The sequence below is a fragment of the Phodopus roborovskii genome, unplaced genomic scaffold (assembly GCF_943737965.1).
Source record: "Phodopus roborovskii unplaced genomic scaffold, PHOROB, whole genome shotgun sequence".
In the NCBI taxonomy this organism is placed as follows: Eukaryota; Metazoa; Chordata; class Mammalia; order Rodentia; family Cricetidae; genus Phodopus; species Phodopus roborovskii.
In genome coordinates this window covers 26,896,402-26,920,291 of record NW_026126434.1, presented here as the reverse complement: position 1 = coordinate 26,920,291, position 23,890 = coordinate 26,896,402, and positions in this window count along the sequence as shown.

Below are 23,890 nucleotides of genomic sequence, written 5' to 3'. Positions count from 1 at the left end.
AAGAAGATAAATTTAGACTTCTCTGTTAACATGTTAGGAGACTGGCCCTTTGTCCTTCATGGCCTAAGTGGTTATTGATCATTAATTGGGTCACTGAACTGGAAGCCCTAGCACAAGTTTGGCTCACAGAAAATACAGAATGTGGAAACTGAACTGACATTTAGATTGGCTGTTTGGAAATGTTCCTGTAATTTCTGTAATTGTAGTGACACATGAGCCAATCTTGATCACTTTCTGAGTGTTACGGCTAAAGGTTATGATGATTACAGGACATTATTAGTACTTAGTGATAATTAAGAAAAGCATTGGGATTTAGGTGTACAGACTAAGCATGATGTAGGTGACCTTCATATGCCATTTAGGTACTTAAGGCTTTCCATAGTGACCTAGTACTATTTATTATCTGGGAGAGTTGGAGGCAATAAACATCTATAGTTCTCTACAAATCACTGAGTTAGTGCCTTGTCTGAATGTGCTTTTCTTCCCAGAATCTCAGGTGGGATTTAGTTGTCAGGCAATCACTTCTAGTTGTCTGTTTTTATACTATTGCCAGACTGTTCTGTTCTTCCTTTTGGGGAGGGTATAAAGGATTTTTATGATTTAAGACATTGGCAAAAAGCTGGGTTGGAGTATATTTTCATCTAAACAATCAGGTAATGAATTTTATATTCTTGGGCCAGTACTTACCCTGTCTTATACAGTGTTTATTCTTTACCTGATTAGTGAAGTGACCTTGGTCCTTGAGAAGAGGGATTTGTACATTCAACATTTCTTTGGTTGAATTCTAATACCTAGTATTTAGGCTTATCATTTAGTATCAGCTGAGCCATCCTGCTTCTGGCCCATACCTTTATTTACTACTTAGGAGGAGGAGGCTGGGTGTTAACCCAGAATTCACACAGGTGTAAAGGCAAGTGTTCTGCTACCTAACTGTACCCTTCCTTACTAGTTGTATGAGCCCCTCTCATCCCAAAAATTTCTAATGCAAGGGGGATGTATGAGGTTGAATAGAACCTATTTTGAGGTAGGTGTCAACTTGGTAACTAATACTAAAATATTTTTCTGTTTTTGAAAATAACACTGAGTTGGTGAGATGTCTTTCCTAGTATGCACATAGTCTGGCTCCATCCTCAGCACTATACAAAGGAGTTGTGGTTCCACAGAATCTCAGCACTGCTGAGGTAAGAGTAGCAGGTTCACAAGACTCCAACCTGAGGGAATTGGACTGGAGAGATGGCTTAGTGCTTATGAACATTGGCTTCGTTTCCAGATGTTTAGGGTTCTGCTGATGCCCTCACAGGGATACATGTAAGCAAAGCACCCATCAGTGCTCAAAGTTTAAATAAAAAAGCACTTATGCCAGGTTTTGGTGGCACACACCTTGAATCCCAGCACTCAGGGATCTGTGAGTTCGAGGCCACCTGATCTACCAAGTGAGTTGAGGACAACTTCAGAGCAACACAGAAACCCTGTCTCTAAAAAATGGAAAAAAAAATAGGGGGGGGGGGAGGAAAAAAAACAGCGGGCCACTTTCGGTTACATAACACTAGTTTGTGTTCTAGCTCCTAGAGTCTCCTTGCTGTTGTCTCCAGGGAATCTGATAACATTCCTTGTGCCTTTCCAAAAGCACAGACAAGGTGCACACATCAATGGGAGCAAATTAAGTTGGGTGGGTTTTTTGATGTCATAAAAGCCAACTAGCATGAATATACAACATAGACATCTCATCCCTAGCCTCAAATATTTGGTTTTAGGTAGTGCTCGAATTCTTAGCAACAATTAGTCTAAGGACAGTGTAAAGGTCTTAAAGCATTGTCCAGCTTTTCTGAGAAAGTCAGGAAGGTGAGTATGAGGTGTGCCGCCTATATGGGAGCAGCACTCTTAATTAATCTGACATTAATGCTTTGGTTTGTACATGAGCTGGGCTAGACATAATAGGGACAGGTCATTTCATATGGTGTCATTTGGGAAGTATATATACCCCCGCCCCCAGCCTCATGGCACTCCTGGCATGCTTTCTGTAGATTGAATGTCTCTCAGGTGGTAACTCAAGTATTGGGGAAAAGTGGTCCTCAACATTGTCCCCCCTGGCTATAAAACCATTCCACTACATTTTAAGTCATAAGGGTAATTAATGGTCTTAACAGTTTGGACAAAGTTTAGTTTTTGGACTTTTTGAAACAAGGTTTCTTCCTGTCCTGGAACTTTGTAGGCCAGGCTGGCCTCAAACTCAGATCCATCTGCCCCTCTGCCTCCAGTGTTGGGATTAAAGCTGGCTGGACAAGTATTTTTTGTGAAGTGAGATGTTAGGACAAAAATTACCTGTGTGTCTTTAATACATGATTTTAAAAATTTGTGTAAGGGCTGCAGAGATGGCTTAGAGTACTGCCTTCCCAGCACCCATCCATGACTTCCAGGGTACTTCAGCCACCCACCAGTCTAGCACATCCAGATTTTCCTCTGCCTCCCAAGTACTGGTATTAATAGTATGTGCCACCATCTTCTGGCAGATTTCCATTTTTACACCTCTTAATTGTATGAAGAGGAACGAGGCCATCCCTGAACTTGAGCCCTTGCAAATGAAATCTTAACTTTTTTTTCTTGTTTTTGAGACAGGGTTTCTCTTTCTAGTCCTGGCTGTCATGGAACTCACTGTGTAGATTAGGCTGCCCTCAATCAAGATTAGCTTGCTTCTTCCATCCACTACCACCTATCTGCAAGCAAAAAAACAGCTGTACTAGCTCCAGAGTGGAGATTAGCTAGCACTCCCTCATGTGCTGATAACTTTGCTGAGTTGCTACAGACATTTATGATCCCCAGGTGGAGCAGTGAGAGTTCTCTGTTCAGCCTCCTTTATTTTTGAGAAGTTGTCTTTATAGCCCATGCTGGTCTTAACTGGGCAATCCTATGTGAATATCTTCATGGCTGGGATTACTGGTGTGAACCACCATGATGCCAGTCAGCTCTCTTCTGTCTCCTGGACCTTTGCCCTGGTGTTTTTTCTAGAGCCTGTGTGACTCCCAAGGATTCTAGCAGTCAGATGAGAACATGCTTTCAGGCCTTCAGCATTTGGTAGTTTCCTTGGTGGTGGTGGGGCCCTGGCAGGGCTTCCCAGAGAAACAGCCATAAGGGAGGGAAATTTGTGATGGATTCTGACATTGAGGATGTTAGCCTTAGCTACTTGGGAAACAAAGTAAATGGTCTCCCCTCTTAAGATATACCCTCCATTCCAGTTTATTAACTTTTAAAGACAGTCTCATGTATTCCAAATTGACCTAAATTGGCTACACAGCCAAAGATGACCTACCTGTGCCTCCTGAGAGGGATTATAACCAGGTACCACCAGCATGCTTAGTTTATTCAGTGCTGGGGAATCAAACCCTGTGCTTCGTGCATGATAGACAAGTACTCTTGTCAACTGGAATCCAGGCTTGGACCTCTTTAAAAAGCAAAACCAAAATGGTACCAATCCTTTCTGTGGTAATTACTTTTGAGACAAAGTTTCTCTGTAGCTTTTTAGACCAGTCTGGCTTCCTGCTCACAGATCCTGGGATTAAAGGCATGCAGCACCACCACCCAGCTGTGGCAAAGTAATTTTTGTGGTGCTTGGAATTGGGCCCAAGGAAGGGCTTTGTGAGGGTTACATAAACCACTACACTACTGAAAGTGACAAGCACACTCAGACAACTGAACTAGCCCCAAGTGGTTTCTATACCCAGCTCTGAATTGTAGGAATGAAATGTAGGCATGTATGTAGCTCAGCTACGGAATTGCCTAGCATGCTCCAGACCATAAGTTTGATTCTCACTGCCGGGGGCAAAAATATGAGTAGGTGTGGCCTTAACTTGTTAAAAAAAAAAAAAAAAAATAGGGAGGGCATAGATGCTCCAACCACTCCATAATGGCTATTCCATGTAGGAAAGTTCCAGTGAAGATGCACACACTGATAACTGTGGCAGGGGAGGAAACTGACTCAGGAATTAAGACATGGCAGGGTAAACATGCTAAATTGCAAATTCATTGTTTACCAGCATACTGTCCTCACAGCTAACATACAAATAACTCCCGTACTGGAATGTGGGGGAGGTGGGCCTACGTGGTCCTCTCTCCCTGATAGGATAACTGGCATTGCAGGTGTGTGCTACTCCATAGCCCCTAGTGTCCAAACTTTCCCAAACCTAGTTCGTTTTTCATTTCATACTTAACGATTCAGTCTCACAGATGTCAGAAGTTCTAGCACGACAGGCAGTGTCTGCACCTTTTCCCAGAGGCAATATTACAAACCTCTGAATACTCAGTCTGCCCACTAGGAGGCAGCACTGCCCTACTGAGAATCCTACCTAGGCCATGGGTCTATGAGGCAGAGTTGAGTCAGTAACACGGACAGTAAGGGCATTGACAGGAGTGACTGAAGTGGGCATTCCTTGGAATCCGTATCCTCTGTTCCCACCAGGTCTCTTGAGCCTCAGTGATTGAGGTGGGTCTTTGTCATATATATTAAAACTAAGACTCAAGACAGACTCTAGTAGTTTGTATGTAAGTTTTGACTTGGGTGTTTCAGCTCCGGAACTTAAAGCCATGCTCTCTGAAGCACAGAGGCAGGGGAAGTGCCCAGTGGGAACTGACAAAATTCACATCTCTGTGGCTTTGCTCAGGGTTTAGTGATAGAAGAGCCTTTAGGGGTGGCTAGAGATGGTAATTTCTCAACTTTGAAAGAGAAACAGCTGAGTGTAGTGGTCAGAGGCAGGCAGATCTCTGAGTTCCAGGACAGCCAGGGCTACACAGAGAAACCCTGTCTCAAATAAATAATAAAGTTAAAAAGGTTATTTGTGTGTGTGCACGCCTGGCGCCTGCCATCTGAGGTTACCTCCCTGCTCATTGTACAGTTTCCTAGCTGATGAATCTTGCACTGTGAGAGGGTGCTGGCAACTTGCCAGACACCCTGGCAGATAAAGCTTCAGACAGATGGCAAACAACGCTCTCTCCAGGAGTCAACACAGGTCTGATTCTGCCTGCGGTTTGTGCCTGTGCCAGCCCCAAGGCTGCCTTTTCATCCACTGCTCCTTTTATCACTCCTATTTCTGTGGTCAGTTTGAGTCCTGGGAGCATGGGACCTACACTGGCTCTAAGGAGGCTGTCCAGGCCATCATAGACCTGCCCACCCTGACCCCAGGCCAGTACACAACATCTCCCCATCATTGAAGTTTCTGAGTTAGGGTGGAGCCTGCACAGGGCTGGGTGCATCATTACCAGGGCTGGCTCTTGTTGGCAGCAGGCTCCTTGCCAATAGTGAGACACAGTGGGACAGGTGGGCTGTCCAGCCCAGGGAGTTTACAAGTGTCACCATCTGCATCTGTTTAACCATTTTGCAGATGGCAGAACTCTAGATCTGCCTGATCTGCCTGCCTCTGCTTCCTGAGTGCTGGGGTTAAAGGCCTGCACCACCACCACCTGCTGCCTTTTTTTTTTTTTTTAAGCAGCGTATTACATTAAAAAACAAAAAAACCATTGGGCATTGATGGTGCATGCTTTTAATCCCAGCACTTGGGAGGCAGAAGCAGGCAGATCTCTGTGAATTGAGTCCAGCCTGGTCTACAGAGCTAGTTCGAGGACAGGCTCCAAAGCAATACAGAGAATCCTTGTCTCAAAAACCCCCCAAAAATAAATAAATGAAACAAAACAAAATGGTTTATTTTTATTATTTAATGTGTAAGGATATTTTTGCCTGCATGCATGCCTTCCTTTGCACCATGTGGGTGACTGGTGCCCACAAAGGCCTAAAGAAGCTGTGTGTCCCCTAGAACTGGGGTTACTGTTGTGAACCACCATATGGGTGCTGCTAATTCAACCTTGGTTGCCTGGTAGAGCAGCCAGTGCTCTTAACTGCTTGAGCCATCTTTCCAGGCCCACCTTCTCTCAATTTGAGGCAAGTTCTCATTGTAACCCTGACTGCTCAGGAACTCCTATGTAGACCAAGCTAACCTTGAACTCACAGAGAGCTGCCTGCCTTCACCTGAGTTCTGGTATTAAAGATATGTGCCAGCTGCACTGGCTGCTCTTCCAGAGGATCTCAGTTCAATTCCCAGCACCCTCATGTTGGCTCACAACCATCTGTTACTCCAGTTTTGGTGCCCTCACACAAGCACACACAGAGGCAAAACAGCAATGAACTTAATAATACATTTGGCTCCGTCCCTCTCTTCCCTCCTTTCTTTCCTCCCTTCCTCTCTTCCTCCTTTCCACTTAGGAAATGACTTTAGAAGTTAGTCAGTGGTGGTGCCTGCCTTTAATCTCAGCACTCAAGAGGCAGAGACAGGTGGATCTCTGAGCTTGAGGCCAACCTGGTGTACAGAGTAAGTTTCAGGAAAGCTAGGGCTACACAGAGAAACCCTGTCTCAAAAAAACAAAAAAAGACTTTAGAAACAATAGAAGAAAGGAGACAACAGGCAAAGCTTTTTTTTTTTTTTTTTTTTTTTTTTTACCAAGAGAAAGACTCTGTAGCCCAGGCTGGTCTAGAATTTGCTGAGTAGCCCAGGCTAGCCTCCATCTCAAAGCAATCCTCCTCTTTCTACCTCCCAGATGTGGGCCACCTTGTGTGTGCTGTGCATTTGTGGACTTTCCTGCTCAACTTGCATCTCCCAGCTGTGAAGTAGAGCCACATGCTCTCCCAGCTTGTTGGGACAAAGCCATGAGGTGACATATGGGTGGCAACAGAGAGGAAGGCCAATAGTTGGCAAGCCCAGAGTTTTCCTTTACCCATTGTATTGCACCCTCATTAATTTTCATTCAAAGGTAATCCACCTGACCATAAAAGAAATAGCAGTATAGACAGCAAAAGGCCCAGGAGCTGGCTTCAGCAAATTTTCTTGTGCGTCTTACTCATTCTATGTGATTTATTCTGGGTCGTCTCTTGATGTGTGTCTAGAGAGTGTCTGGTGACATGGGAAAAGTATGTTCCTGAAAAAGGAGGTGCCTTCTGTAGGTCACTCAGATAGTAGGAAGGTTGTTTGAAACTCATGGCTTCTAAGTCCTGGCCCGGTGTCCAGGGCTTACCTCAGATCTCTACACATACCCTGAAAGCTCATGACACCATATTCCCTGTGTGTGTGTATGTGTGTGTGTGTGTGTGTGTGTGTGTGTGTGTGTGTGTGTGTGTCAGTCCTTGACCATCTCACTGGCAACAGATACCTTCTGCTTCATTGTCCTGTCCTAAAATCTGGGAATAGGGAGGGTATGCAACCCTCGGAGGAAGTGAGGGTGGTCTCAATCCCCTCAGGTTGGCTTCCCTAGGAATTCTGGTTTGGGACTGTCCTTCCTCCTGCCAGAACCCAAGGACTAGCTAGCATTCTGGATATTCCCCTCACTTCCAAGGGTGTTTTGCTTTTCCTTTGTTTTCTGGTTTTTCCTGCTAGACTGTTTTGGGGTTCCCAGCAGGTACTGCATTGTTTTCTGAAGCAGACATATTTCTAGTGCTAAATATAATCCCATGTTAATGTGTTTGGGGACTGGGTCACTGCATACAATCCAGAGTGCACATGGTCAGTGGGCTGTGGGCAAGCTGTGTCCCTAGACTTACATCCTGTAGAATGCAAAAGAGTCATGTCCTTCAAACCCTGTCCACACACACAGATTTTTTTTTTTTTTTCTGAGACAGGGTATTTCTAAGTAGCATTGGCTGTCTTGGAACTCACTCAGTAGACTAGGCTGGCCTTGAACTCACAGAGATCCCTCTGCCTCTGTCTCCCAAGTGCTGGGATTAAAGGTATGTGCCACCACTGCCCAGCACACACACAGAATCTTAACAAAACTAATTTCAGTCCTCACAGCACTCTTTGGAATTCCCACCTTCACTGCAGAAACTGAAGCTTGTAGAAGGGAATGCTACAGCCAGGACAAGGACCCCAAGTAGACTTGTGTGTGCTTGTGCATGTGTGTGTATGTGAGGGGGCAAGCGTGCCTGTGCTAACAGTCCCCTCTGAGGGTTTGCGGAGCCTGGTGAACATGGACATCCTGGAAACCTCTAGAAAGATGGAGGGTTGCAGTATGGAGAGCTGAGAAGTAAAGACCACAGGGAAGGTGACCTGACCTCCAGGGTCAGTATCTGGGAGGCTTGTGTTGGGAGGATTGGGGAGAAGGGTGGGATATCTCAGCCTCTGGAGACCTGGATTTGGCTCAGGACAGCCATTGTGCCAGCCTGGGTAAATCTCTCTACTCCTCCTTTCATCTGTAAATAGTTATAATTATACCACATTGTAGGGCTGTTAAGGGAAAGGTGTAAGGAGTATGGTCAGTCACTCTTTCCTCTGTGTCCTGCAGACTGTCTGGCAGACTCTTCCATGAAGCAGGAACTCTATAGCAATGTCCATCTTGAATCAGCAATCACTTTTCTGTGGGTCCTGCATGTCCAGTTTATATAGCACAAAGTCAAACAGTCCAGACAAGAGCAGTATCTTGTCCAAATGGCTAGTCTTGCCATATTGGAAGTAAACTCCATAACGAGTTTCTTCAGTGCCCATCTTCCTTTCTGACGCAGGTGGTGTTGCCAGGAGCAATTATGTCTCACTGTCAAGAAAAACCCTAAACCATTTCAAATGCCATATTCTGTAGGTCTTTGAAAGATTTGAAGAATGCCTATTCATCTTAAATACATGCCTGTATAGCTAGAAATCCTAACTAACTTAACTATAAGTTTTGACTATTATGGGTAGCTATCTAAAATCTGTACTAAGGTATACATTACATTTCTAAGTTATATAAACACAACATCTAAACAAAAGGAGAAATATACTTAATCACAAAATTTACCTTAAATTGTATCAATAAATGAAAATCCATTCCAAAACAAAGTATTCATTTCTATACCATAATCCCCTTTTTACCTTTAAAAAGAGATTGGTTGTGGTCATTAACCATTTATAACCAAGCCCAGTTAAATGAAAACAAACATTTATAAACAATATTTGGGAATTTGGGCATCGTTCTTTCCAAACTACTTCCTGCTGGTAGGGGGCACTGTCATAGGGAATCCTAAGAAGATGCAGAAATCCTGGCTGTAGTCTGCAAGGCTGCTTTGTCCAAGCTGTTTTGAATGTTGGATCACCAGGAACGCTGTTTCAGGGGGTCTGGCTTGATCAAACCACAGTAGTCTGGAAGGAATCCACAGCTTTTTATTTTCTGTGGAAACAAAATTAGAAATCCTTTTCCCAAGTAACTTGTCCTTAGACTTAAATTTTTGAGTCAAAGCATTTTTAAAATATATAAATTGAATTAACTCAGCAGCATTTGTTTTAACAGTTGTTTCCTCAGCAGTCAAACAATACAAAGACAACATAATACCATACAGTAACCAGATTCTCTCTGAGCTTTTCATCTTTACGTGGCTTTATTATTACTCCGTTTCTTTTACTTTTTATTTTTTATTTTTTGAGACAGGGTTTCTCTGTGTAACTCTTATCTGTCCTGGAATTCACTCTGCATACCAGGTTTACTTTGAAATCACAGAGATCTGCTTGCCACTGTCTCCCGAGTGCTGGGATTAAAGGTGTGTGCCACCACACCCAGTTCCTCTTTGTCTCTTTAAAACCATTTTATTTTTTTTCCATGTCTACATATACTTTAAAACACACTGTAAATGTTTAGCGCTTTTTCTTAATGTGAATCTGTCTTTACTTACTGTAAATCTTTATCTTTTTCTGGCCATGAGTCTTTTATCTGGTAAACAATAACATTGCTGAAATGAAAGTCATAGTTGTTCCTGCTGCGGATTACCAAAGATGGCGGTGAGTACCTTTACCGCCAGCAATGAAAGCTGTGGTCACTGCCCTGGTCAACGCTGCCATCCAGCAGGCATGCTACCGGCTTGGAGATGTGGTCACTGCCATTGCCATCTCTCATACACACCAATAAATTGTTAGCAAAGTTATTTAAAAGCCTTGCGGTTTTTTGCCTCTTGTGCTGAGTCAGGAATCCTCCCTTAAAGGAGCCACGTGAATATCTGCTTGTCTCTCGCAAAGCAGAGTCCAACCGAGAAAAATGCTGCTACCAAGAAACCTTGCTTATCTCTGTTCTTTTGTTTCTAAAACCCTTTTTTAAGCTTTTGTTAAATTTTAAGTGGAAGGTCTTACTAGCCACATGGGCGCCATCTGTAAAGAGTACGGTTTTTTCCGCCCGCCTCCCGGTCTGGTCCCTCCGCCGCGCCAGCCCCAATTAACACACCAAGACTCTGTATTTGATATGATGCTGTTGGCCCGTTACTTGTTTCTTATCGGCTAGCTCTGTCTTAAGTATTAACCCATTTCTGCTGATCTATGTATTTCTCTTACCGGGGAGCCGGCCAGCATACTGCTTCTCCAGACTCTCCATCTTTACTCTCCTCCTTACTACTTCCTCTCTCCTCCTTGTCTCCTAGTCCCGTCTATCTTGCTTTCCTATTGGCCAACAGTGCTTTATTCATTAACCAGTATGAGAAACATACATACATAATGGCATCTCCCATCAGAAAGGCATCACCTTCAGCGTCCGCACTAACAGCTATTCAGCTCAGCACAGCCCAGGCTCATTATTTAGTGGTGTGTGAATAGACTAGGCAGGGGCACACTCATGCTACAACATCTGTGGAGGCCACGACAGCTCTGAGGTGTCAGTTCCCTCCCCACCATGGATTCTGGGGACCAAACTCAGGTGGTCAGATTTGGGCCAGCAAGCATTTTTACATGCTGAGCCTTCTCATTGACCCTATAATTTGCTTTTCTTTTGACAGGGCTAGCCTGAACTATATATGTGGCACAGTGAATGGGAGTGAAAGACTTGGGGCCCTGCTAAGCCTGCTGAAGCTGAGCTGGGGACCCACATCTCCAGCAGCCATACCACCTCAGGGTGCCTGTGGTCTGAAACCTTGAGTGTGTTCTAGGGAATACAGCTCAGCCACAAAACGTAGTCACTTCAGCATCATTAAAACACAGCCAACCAACTCTTGGTGCCACTATACTCTAGATTGTATGCAGTGATCTGGTCCCCTAGCACATTAACATTCAACATGCTTCAAAAATGGTGGTAAGGGCTGGGGATATGGCACACACTTGTAACCCCAGCACTCAGGAGGCAGAGGCAGGTGGATCATAAGTTCAGAGTTCAAAAAAAGCAAACAGGCCAGGTGTTGGTGGCACTCGCCTTTAATCCTGGCACTCAGGAGGCAGAGGCAGGCAGATCTCTGTGAGTTTGAGACCAGCCTGGTCTACAAAGATAGTTCCAGGACCACCTCCAAAGCCATACAGAGAAACTCTGTCTCAAAAACAAAAAACAAAAACAAAAAAAGCAAACAAAAAAGAATAAGAAACAGGCGGGAGATGGCTCAGCAGTTAAGAATGTGTTTTGTTGTCAGTCGGTGACTCACACCTTTAACTCCAGCACTGGGGAGACAGAGGCAGGCAGATATCTATGAGTTCAAGGCCAGCCTGGTCTATAAAGCAAGTTCCAGGACAGGCTCCAAAGCTACACAGAGAAACCCTGTCTTGAAAAACCAACAACCAAACCAAATCAAACAACCCCGCTTCTTGCTCTTACAGAGGATCTGAGTTCGGTTCCCTGCACCCATGTCAAGAGGTTTACAACTACCTGTAAACTCCAGCTCCAGGGGATCTGACACCTGCTCACGGCCTTTGAAGGCACCCCCACACCCATTCTTAGCTACATAAGGAATGTAAGAACTGCATGAGGGGCACGGGAGTATGACATAATACAATGCTGTGTGGCAGGCAACACATGCCTTCAAAACGCTGGGCATGAGTACATGCAAGTGAACTATCTGAGTTGCTACTCATGAGGCAGAGGACCACAGGAACCCCTGGAAATGACCTCAGAGAGAAAAGATGCATAATTTGAGAGGTGAGAATAGCAATTATTGATTGGGGACAGGATTAAGTTACCCACCGCATCTGAGCATCTGAAAACTTTAAAAACCACTAAGATACAAACAAACACAAGAGATGGCTCAGCAGTTAAGAGCACTGGGTGCTCTTCCAGAGGACCCGGGTTCAGTTCCCAGGACCCACATGGCAGCTCACAATCATTGATTGGCAGCCACTTTTGGCTTCTAGGAACATGATGTACACTATATATGCAGGGGAGACACCCAAACAAATAAAAAAAGAAAAGGAGACCAGATGAAATGGCTCTGGGCTCAGAGGTGACACATTCATTAACCACATAAATTGCTGTCAGCTCTGGGATACCAGCAACCCATAACTGATGGCCATGGGCTAGGTCATCATGAGCATGGACCGGACTCACGGCTAGCTTTGCCTACTGCTTCCTGGGCCAATGGAATGTATCTGGAGAACAGCAGTCATGGCTCCTGTGGCTGGCATGTGTTGGGGACTGGGAAAGGAACCTGCCTTTAGCCAGTTTCTGCTTTTACAGAAGAGGGCATGCAACCGTCCTAACCTGGGCATAGAGTCTGCAGTCCCATGTCAGCTCACTAGGTGGCAGCAGGTAGCAATCCCAGGCAGGCATGGTACACACCAAAAGTCCTTCAAAAACAGCTGTTTCATTGTTGCCTTTCATTTTATTTATTTTATAATTTTATTTTGAGACAGGGTCTAAAATCCAAGTTGACCTTAAACTTTTTTTTTTTAGTTTTGGAGAGGTTCTGTCTATGTAGCCCTGCCTTTTTCCCGGGTCTCCCTATGTAGAAAGATCTGCCCACCTCTGCCTCTTGAGTGCTGGGATTAAGGGTGTGTATCCCCCTCCCCCACCACAGCAACCTTGAGCTTGTAATGCTCCTTCCTTCACCTCCCAAGTGCTACTTTCAAGTCCAGGTCACAAACCAAAAAGCCTGCTTTGTGCTGGTGATCAACCCCAGGTCCCCATGCACTCTATCACTCAAGAGGCACTCCCAGCCAGGATTGGCTCATATATTAAACACAAATAAGATGGCCTTGCTCTTGTGACTCCTCTAGAGGACCGGAGTTCAATTCCTAGCACTTCCTGTAACGGCACATACATTTACTCACATGAAATAAAGATACATCCGAAAAGAGAGAGCCGGGTCTGTGGAGGTGATTCTCCCTTTCTACTTTGTGTGGGTTTGGGCACTGAATTCAGGTCATCAGGCTTTTAAGGCCAAGGGGGCAAAGGCCTTATCTCACTATATCGCCCCTTGCCCTAGAAGGTGAATCTTTGTAGTTCTCTATGGGTCCTCCCTCATTCGCTATCAGAGATGAATGCACACGTGTGTATGTGTGTGGGCACTCTCAAGTGAATGCACATAAGGTGTGCTATATGCCTATGTGTAAGACTATAGTGTAATGTGTGACTGTTTCTGTAGCTGGCAGTGTGTGAGGCATGCCCACATGACTAAGTCTCTTTAAAAGTGACGTAACTGTGTGTGTGTGTGTGTGTGTGTGTGTGTGTGTGTGGTTGTGCAGTGCAGATGACTGACTATATGGGATGTGGCTCTGTGACTGAATGCAGATGAGTGCCACGGTGTGCCTGTGGAGTGGGGGTGGGGTCAGCAGGCTCAGTTGTCGCCAGAGAGACGGGGAGGAAACTATAAACCTGGGCAATGGCCCCTTATCAGCTAGCATTTCTGCTGGGTCCATAAGGGCAGAGGGCAGAGTCCATGCAGATAGACTCGCTGAGAGACCGAGCAATGTATTGAAGAGGAGGTGGGGTCCTACATTTGGAGTCCTAATGGGAAAGCAAGGGCCCATACTACATACCCGGGTCTGGGATATGGTAGAGCTTGCCCAAACAGCCCAAGCATTTTCTATGGAGCAGGCAGGAAAATTGACCTCCCCCAGCTCAGTTTCCACACCTGTCATGGTAGAAGGCTGTGGTCACCCTTACAGGACCCATGTATAGCCAGTTCAGAAGGAAGCCTACTGTGGGACCAGTGCCCACGTGGCAGTGTGGTCAAGAGGCCAGGAGAGGAACCCAGAGAACCTGGCATGGCGCTGCTGCCCATGGCTGGCAGTTTTCTGTCCTCTGACACCTCAGCCTTCCAGAAACCACTGCACTCTGGCTAGCATGAACTTGCTATCCCAGGGTGTGGGTGTCTGTAAGCACTAGGCAGCCTGGAGGGGCTGCCATCCTGGTGACCTTGGATGGCAGCCCTCCCAGCTTCTGCCAGGGCTTCTGGCAGCTGAGCATCCTGGCCCTCTAAAAACTCCAGCTTGAGTTTCACCCGTTTCTGTTTTTGTTGTGAACTGTGTTGGGGCACTTCGGCTGTCATTAGGGATTATTTTCAAACTAACTGTCTTCCATCAGGCACTGGCTAGAGTCAACTGGTCACCATGGAGTTTCTTTTTTTAGTGTGTCAACAGCTGGGTTGTAGGCAGCTGTCGCCCAGCCAGGGGGGAAAGATGCCTGTTACATGGAGCTGCCTGGCTCAGGTTTCCTGGACAGACACTTGCCTGCCTTTCATCTCACAGGCAGGGAGCCGGAAAGTGGCTTCGAGACCACAGGTCTAGTCTAGCTATGCTGAGGGCTTCACCTGAGAAGCCCTTTCCTAACGTCAAAACCACACAAAAAAGGGCAGTTTGAGTTGCTGGAGTGCCATTCCACAGCACCTCTCCCCTCAGCCGCCCCCAGAGGTGGTGAGCACAAAGTGCTAAGTCAGAGGGGAAGCTGAGAAAGCATCAAAACTCCCAGCCTCAAGCCACTGTGTGAGTTTCAGTGCAGGTTCTGGAGGGGAGGGGAGGGGAGGCCGGAGCTGGAAATGAAAGCTCTGGTAGAAACTGAAGGAACCTGGCTCTTTAAGAGATAAGAACCGCAAGAACTAAGATGTATGTATGTGTGTGTGTGTTTATGTGTGCTTGCATGCACATGTGTACTTGTATGTGTGTGTGCCTGCATGTGTGTGAGTGTGTATATGTGCTTGTGTGTGTGTGTGTGTTTGTGTGTGCACCTGCACACCAGCACACACTTGAGTACCTATGTGTGATAGGAAAGCAGTTGACCTGAACAGATCAGAGAATGGAGAAATTCCACACATTATTGAGCGTCTCTTATGTATCTGGTACTTTTTTAGCCACTGAAGCTGATGAATGAGACAATCTTTCTATGGAACTGTGGGATAAGAACAAAAATAATACTAGTTGGGTGTTGAGATGGCTCAGTGGGTAAAGGTCCTTGTCACCAAGCCTGATGATCTGGGTTTGAATCCCAGGACTCACAGGGTAGAAGGAGAGAATGTAATCCTGCAACTGTCCTCTTACCATACATGTGTGCTGTAGCATGCACACACACACAGGTACACAGACATGCACACGTAGACACACATGCACAGACACATATCTATGCATACACAGACACATACAGACATGTGTACAGACAAACATACATTCATATACACAGACAGATATAGACACACGATGCACACACACACACACAATTGTAATACAGTTTTTAGAATAGCTAACACGTAAGAGTTCATGACAAGCTAGGCATGGTGGAACATGACTTAATCCCTGTACTCCAGAGGCAGAGACAGGCAAATCTCTGTGTTTGAGGACAGGCTGGTCTACACAGCAAATTCCAGGCCAGCCAAGGCTACATAGTGAGACCCTACCTCAAAAATAAATTTTTAAAGATGGGGGGTGGGGGGAGAACTGGTCAAGAGCACTTGCAGAGGACCCAGGTTCGGCTCCCAGCACCTACATGGTGACTCACAGCTGTCTGTAACTCCAGTTTCAGGAGATCTGATACCCCCTTCTCCAAGGACACCAGACACATACATACATGCAGGTAAGCACACATAAAACAAGAGTGAATCTTAAAAAAAAATGTTCATGACACCAGGTACCATTTTTTATTTTTCCTTTTTTGGGATCAAACCTGGATCCCCCAGTTAAGTCATCGTAAGCTCCATTGTTGGGTGGCACCCCAACCAAGGCACCACTTTAAGTCTCTTACTCCATCCTCAGCACACAAACTTAAGGTAATGTGTTGTTATTGTTCCTGGTCTGTAGGCTTGGAGTGCTAGGGGCAGAATTCACAGCCAGACCTTGAGGTGCTCCCCTGTTCTACAGCCTTCAAGAGAACAGGGAGGGGAGGGCCTGGCTGGTCCATGGAGGGAGCAGGGAGCTGGTGTTTCTGGAAGATTAATCTGGGGATGGCATCTGGAATCTGTTTAGGCGATGGATGGCTGGGCAGGCGCTAGGCCTCATGGGATGGGGAGAGGAGTGAAAAATGGATGAGGTAACAGCAGACGGGGACATTCCTCAGGCCATGCCCTGGCGGAAGGAGGCTGACAGGGCATGCTTCTCTGCCAAGCATATCCTCCTCACAGAACTGTAATCCAGGAGTAGTGAGCGGCTGGGGGCATCCAGGCTGAGCCAGAGGACATGGTAGCCCTTCGGGGGATGTCTGACCGCTGACCTTCTCTCCAGCCAAACTCAAACTTGGTAGTTTTTGTTTTGTTTTTTAGAAAATCTTGTTACTGGGCTGGAGAGATGGCTCAAAAGTTAAGAGCACTGGCTGCTCTTCCAGGGAATCCAGGTTCTACCCCCAGCATCCACATGGCAGCTCACAGCTGTCTAACTCTAGTCAAAGGAGATCCAACACCTTCTGGTCTCCATGGGCACTAGGCACACACAAGGCCCATTGACACACATGCAGACAAAACACCCATACACATAAAACAATATCTTTTTTTTTTGAGACAGTGTTTCTTTGTGTAGTCCTGGCTGTCTGGAACTGGACTGTAGACCAGGCTGGGCCTCAAACTCACAGAGGCCCATCTGCTTCTACCTCCTGAGTGTTAGGATTAAAGGCATGTGCCACCAACGCCCGGCTTTATAACAAATTTTCTGTTTGTTTTTTTATTTTTATTTTTTTATTTTACATATCGATCCCAGTTCCCTCTCCCTTCCTCCCACTTTCCCTCTCTCCCAACCAATTTTGTTTTGTTTTATTTTTTGAGATAGTTTCACTGTGTAACATCCTCTTCCTCCCACGTGCTGGGATTGAAGGCATGTGCCACCATTGCCCAGCAATAAATAATTTTTTAATTACTAAAACATCTTTTTTGCATAATTTCTTTGTTTTGTGTGTGTAAGTGTGAGCATTACGGTGTGGGTGGAGGTCAGAAGACAACTTTTGGGGTTCTGCTCTCTCCTCCTGTCTCGTGGATTTCAGAGAGTCAGGCTCGGCAGGAAGTACCTTTGCTACTCTTCTTCTCCCATCTCTCAGCGTCGCTCATCTGCCCTCATCTTCCTTCCTGCGAGGCCTAAGGACCAGCCCCGGTGGTGGTGGCAGCCTGCAGGGCCCTTGTCTGGCTAGAGCATGCTGCCATGAAGGTGGCCTGCTTCCTATCATCTCCTTGCCTGCAAACCTCTGACTCTGGCTTAGGTGAGAACTATCAGCCTTATTTTGGGCCTCTGGCACCTGGCTAGTCCCAGGCCTCCATGCATCTACACAGGTGCCATCAACTGCAGGACTTCGTCAAGTCTCCTCTTCACGAGCCTGAGCCCACAGTGCTGTCTGTGACCTTCTCATCATGGTCCCTTTCCCCTGTATCCCCTTAGCCTAACTTTGTCCCTCACACTATAGTTGACCTTCTAAACTCAGCTCTGCCTTCAGGCACACTCAGCAAGGATGCTGGGTAATGCTCCCATGAGAGCAGGGGGTGGCAGGGGACACGGCAGTGGCGGGAAGGAGTTTCTAGGTTGTCAGCCTGGCAAGTCCTTGAGGGCTGGGAATTCCTGCTAGGAATTTTTCCAATATTCTGACAGCTGTTTCTTCCCTTTCCGTGGTTTTATTATTTTTGCTCAGTTCCAAATCCTCCTTTCGCTTTCAGTATGGCAGTAGGACTGGTTTGGAGGGTGGGGACCTGGCATGTGCTGTGTCAGGAGCTATGACCTCGGCCAGCAGTGCCAAGGGAGAAGATGGGACACAAGAGGAAGCAAGAGTCAGGCAGAGGAAGCAAGGCCTGCTGAGGGGCCTCCTGTCTTTTTGACACCTCAGATCAGATCCTGCTGGCTGCTGTGGGCTGGGGACCTGAGGAAGGCCCCTGTCACCTCAGGAAGGCCTCTGTAGGAGCCAGCAAGATGGCTTACCAGATAGCAATGCTTGCTGCCCAGCCTGAGTCCACACCTGGAATCCACACCTAGAGTCCACACCTGGAGTCCACACCTGGAATCCACACCTAGAGTCCACACCTAGAGTCCACACCTGGAGTCCACACCTGGAGTCCACACCTGGAATCCACACCTGGAGTCCATACCTGGAGTCCACACCTGGAATCCACATCTGGAGTCCACACCTAGAGTCCACATCTGGAGTCTACACCTGAAATCCACACCTGGAGTCCATATCTGGATTCCACACCTGGAGTCCACACCTGGAATCCACATGGTGAAAGAAGAGAACCAGCTCCAGTGATGCGTTCTTTCGCCTCTGCAGAGGAGTTGTGATACACTCACACAGGCAGACAGGAACACTAACAAGCAAACAAATAAGTAAGTAAATATGATTTTAAAGATTTGGGGGCCACTGAAACGGCTCAGTGGATAAAGGGACCTCCCACCAAGGCTGACCTGGGCTAGATTCTCCAGCACCCACAATGTGGAAGGGGAGAACTAACCCATGCACTCACACACAGGCTCATAAAAGCAATGAAAATTTTAAATATTTAAAAAGCTGCTCGTTGTTGCCGGGCATTGGGTGGCTCATGCCTTTAATCCCAGCACTCAGGAGGCAAGGGCAGGTGGATCTCTGTGAGTCCAAGGCCAGCCTGGTCTACAGAGTGAGTTCCAGGACAACCTTCAAAGCAATACAGAGAAACCCTGCCTCAAAAAACCAAAACCAAAAAACAATGACAGGCTGCTCATCAAAATTTTGGGAGCTGATGCATTTGCCGCTTGTTGGACATGCTGGCTGCTCCCTCTCAGAGGAGAAGGGCACAGGAAACAGAGAAGTTTGGAAGGCACCTGTGAAACAACCATCTGAGGTGTTATAGTGCCCTGAGCAGCAAGGATGTTACAGACACTAGACAAAAGGACAACTCTCTTCTAGTAAGGGTGAGGAGGGGAGGGGGAGGAGGGGGAGGAGGGGGAGGAGGGGGAGGAGGGGGAGGAGGTGAACCTAAGGACCTGAGTCTGAGGCTTGGAACCCACTGCCTAACCAAAAGTTGTTTTCTGACCTCCACACACATCAAGGCACAGTAGCATTGCACACATACAATAATAATGAATTAAGTATGAATTTTTGAAAGCCTAACATGGGGGGGGCTAGAGGGATGGCTCAGCAGTTAAGAACTTTAGCTGCTCTTCCAAAGGACCTGGGTTCAAGTCCTGGCACCCACATGGCTGCTCACAACTGTCTATAACTCCAGTTCCAGGGGATCCTACACCCTCACACAGACATACATGAGGCAAAACACCAAACCACATAAAAATTTTTAAAAAATTAAAAAGAAAAAATAATAAATGCTAAAAAAAATGAATGAATGAATGAAGTCACCCTTTGCTAGGGTCCCAAGCAGATTCAGGTTCCTAATGGAGTTTGAAAACTATCCCTGCCTGGCTCAGTTTCCCACCTTCTCAGCCCTCTCATCTCAGGATCTGTATCTGGGGAGGTTTGATGCTGGTGACTATGGTGTGGCAGAAGGTGGACCATATACCCAGCACCACAGTCCACTGTCTTCATTCCTCAGTCTCAACAGGGCATGCTGTTTTAAGTTCAGGTGCTGGATCAAATTTGTTACCTCTATCCTGCCCATTGGTGCCCAGAGTCAAGTTCTTACAGCCAAGGGCTCCCAAGCCTCTTCAAACCCAGCCAAACCCAGCCTCTCTGTCCCTGTATTTGATCGGTTTTTGTTCCTTTATAATCCTCTTGGATACTTTAAATTCTCCCACATACTTTGTCATTTTTTAAAAAGATGTATTTTATTCATATTATTATTACTGTTGAGATGGGGGTCTCATCGTGCAGCCCTGACTGGCCTGAAATTCACTATACAAACCAACCTGGCCTCAAACTCAGAGATCCACCTGCCTCTGCCTCCCAAGCGCTGGAATTACAAGCATATGCCGCCACACCCAGATATTTTTATTATTTGTAATTACATGTGTGTCTCTCTGTCTGTGGGTATGGGCACGTGATTGAAGGTGCCCAACAAGGTCAGAAGTGTTGGATTCCCTGGAGCTTGAGTTGCAGGTGGTCATGAGCCGCCTGAAGTGGTTACTGGGAAGGGAACTTGGGGCCTCTGCATGAACAGCATGTGACTGCAGAGCTGTCACTCCAGCCTCCTGGTTAGGTGCTGTGTTTTTTGTGTTGTTTGAGACAGGGTCTCATGTAATCAATGTCTAACTTCATTCTCACTATGTCGGCAAGCTCTTTGCACCTCCAGTGCTGCAGCCACGTTTGTGTCACTGAGCACTTTAAGCTACAGCCCTCTTCCTTCCCCATACCTTTTCAATGCAAAAGTCATTATACTCCTGAGCTTGGGGATCTGGCAACTGTCCTGTGTTCTGGGAGACAACTGGGGTGGCTTGGAACTCAGCTGAGGCCTGACTGCAGAACAGCTGTTTCCTCTGGCTTTGTGGGTGGCAGCTGCTGCCTGCCCACCTCCCTGGAACTGGTGGGCGGAGGAGTATGGGTGGCAGCTGGGAAGAGGAGGACAGATCAAGGACGAAGGGGCACCTGGTGGGGAGCTGGTGGGGGGGTAGCGGGGGTGGGGTGGGGTGGGGTGGGGAGGCAAGCTTTGATCATTCAGCTTTGGCTCCTTCAACCGTAGCCTTTTCTTTTCCCTGAAGAAATACCAGGGGCGGGAGTGCGTGGGTGGGGGGTGGGAGGTGGGGGGGGTGGGGAGGCCAGGGGGACGGGGACAACCACTGGGGGATGGGCAGTCTCTCATCTCTTTCTTTAGATGTCTGCAGAGCTAGTCAGCCAAGTTGACATTTCTATTGCCTGGGGTCTGCGGGGAGGCTGGTGGGCAGCTGAAGGGGGGTGCTGGGATCCCCTCTCAGGAGCGTGTGTAGCCGCCATGCTACGCCACATGTCCATGGGACACCCATGTCAGCTATGTCAGATGTTAGGCTCTGAGACCAAGCTGTGGTTTTCTCTTTCCTTTTCTTTGTTTGCAGCCCTGGCTTGGCTGGGACTGTCTATGTAGATTAGGCTGGCTTAGAATTCTCTGTGTAGACCAGGCTGACCTGAAACTCCCTGTGTAGATCAGGCTGACCTGGAACTCACAGAGATCCACCCACCTCTACTGGAATTAGCAGGGTGCCCCCCCCCCCACACACAGTCTCACCTCTTTCTAGTACTACTGTTCTTTCCGGGGCTGTGAGGTTTCCCCAAACCTCCCTGGGGGTCTCCTTTGAAGCTTCCACAGCCTGCAGAACTTAGAGGGCTAACCCTGTGCCCAGCCTCTCTTCCCAGCTGAGATCACTAAGGGGTCCAGGTCACCTCTAATTGGAGATCATCAAACTCTTGGCACCCACTCCCACTCTACTCAAGGGTCTGAGTCTGCTGCTCTCTCAATAATCTTCCATGCCAGGCAGAGGCTCAGTCCCAGTTACAGCTGTCAGCTAGCAGGGCGGCTTCTCAGCCCAGCTAGGATTTGAACCTGGGGTCTCCAGGGATTCTTTAAGTATGCTTGCCTGAGTACATGTTTTTGGGGTTTTGTTTTAAATTTGGGGTTTCCCTGTGTAGCCCTGGTTGTCCTAGATAAAACTTGCTCTGTAGATCAGGCTGGCCTTGAATTCACATAGAAGGATCTACCTCTGCCTCCTGAGTGCTGTGATTAAAGGTGTATGCTATTACTGCACAGCAATAAATAAATCTTTAAAAATATTTTTTATTTGTTTATGAGAAGCCATCTACTGTGTGTGTGTGTGTGTGGTGTGTGTGAGTATGTGTGAGTGTGTGGTGTGTGTGTCTGTGTCTATGTGTGTGTCTGTGTGTGTGTGTCTATGTGTCTCTCTGTGTGTTCAGGGTAGAGGAAAACTTTGTGGAGTCAGTTCTTTCCTGCCTTGTGGATCCCAAGGATCAAACTCAGGTTTCAGACTTGATGGGAGGTACCTTTCACCAACTGAGCCATCTTATTGACCCATGGGTTTTTATGACATCTTTTATTTATTCTTTGATGACTTCATTCACCTACACAGCATATCTGATCATGTTCATTCCAACTCCTCCCTGTCACTTCTGTGTCACACACCATTCTCGCCTTCACACTTTCACACTCTCCTCTTTTTTCCTGGTAATCTACTGAGTGCAGTTGGTGCTGCCTGCCAGACTGCCAGTAGACCTCACTGGCTGGCGTGATCGTGTGTCGCTCGCCAGCCACAGCCGCAGTGAGTTTGTGATCATACTGGTTGTGTCGTGTCAGAACACAGCATTTCACAGCAAACCCCCCCCCCTTACAGTTTTTTTCTGCCTCCTCTTCCAAATTGTTCCCTGAGACTTGGGGTTGTAGTTCAAAGCTGGCTTTGAATTCTTTATATAGGAGGAAGGAGATTGGGGGTGGGGCAGGGGGTTTGAGACAGGGTTTCTCTGTGTAGCCCTGAGGAAGTGATTCTTGGACTCTTTCTTTTACAGATTTATAGGTTTTATGCATCTGATTGTGTTGCCTGCATGTTTCTGCATTGTGTGCTTGCCTGGTGCTCACAGAGGTTAGAAGTGGACAATGGACTTCCTGGAAATGGAGTTACAGGCAACCCTGAACCATTGTGTGGGTGCTGTGAACTGAACCCAGGTCTCCCGCAAAAGCAGCCAGTGCTCTTAACTCCTAACTCCTAAAGCCGCCTCCACCCCAGAGTTGGCATTTTAGACCATCCTCCATCAGCCCAACACATGTTGACTGCCTTTGACCTGTATCAAAGTCAGTAAAGTAAGTCTTTATATGCCACACTTGGACTAGAATATAACCAAAGAGAGTAGCCAGACTCAGAGACTCCTAGAAGGAATGAGGGGGAGACTTGGGAGTCCAGGAAGAAAATGCCAGATAGTATAGGATTCTTTTCTTTTCAGAGGCAGTGTTTATGTGTCACAGGCTGGCTTAGCTCCTACAAGGCAGGGGATGGCCTTGAACTTCTGAAACTCCTGTCATCACTTCTCAACTGCTGGGGTTACAGGTGTGTGGTACAGACCTTGGTTTTATTCTGTGCTGCAGATGGAACCCTGGGCTTCATGCAAGCTCAGCAATCACTCTGCCAATGGAACTGCACTCCGCCCAGGTACCTCCTTCTTGAGTGGCCTCAATCAGGGTCCAGGAAGACTGCAGCCCTGAGGAGGCCTGAACACCACAGCTGTTTGTCTTGGCACTTGCCAAGTAGGCAGTTGTGAGTGGAGTTAGTTAGTTCCTTTGTGTGGTTTAACTGTTGGCCCAGTTTTCCAAGCCTGATTAGGTGTCACTGTGCATGCCACATCCATCTCTGAGGGATTCCTGACAGAGTAGCCAAAGCAATAGTTTTCTTCGCTCAGGCAAGGCAGGGCCTGGGACCAGCCTCCTCCTTCTCACTGTGTGCCTCTAAACCTAAGAGCCCAGGAGCAGATCAGTCAGGGCCCCAGCAGGGCACAGAAACTGAATCATTTTCAGCGACATTAACCAGAAGAATTGCTTAGACACTGGGGTGGGGCACACGAGAGATATTGAGGTGTCACGGAAGTTCTGAACACGGGATGCCTTGAGGGGTTCCTAAGGGCGAGAGAAAGCAAGGGAAAAGGCTAGTATTGAAACCCAGAACTTGGCTGGGCGGGTGAGCTGCTTTCTGGGGAGAGTCAGTGTGGTTCCCACAGGTACTGAAGGGGAGTCGGGAGGCTGTTTCTCCCAGCAGGATCAACTGTGCCCCTCTCCAGGACTGCTGCTGGTGTTGCTAGGGTTGGGAGAGAGAGGCTAGGCTGCCCAGCTCTGCCCACCGTCTGTCCTTACATGCAGGGTTAC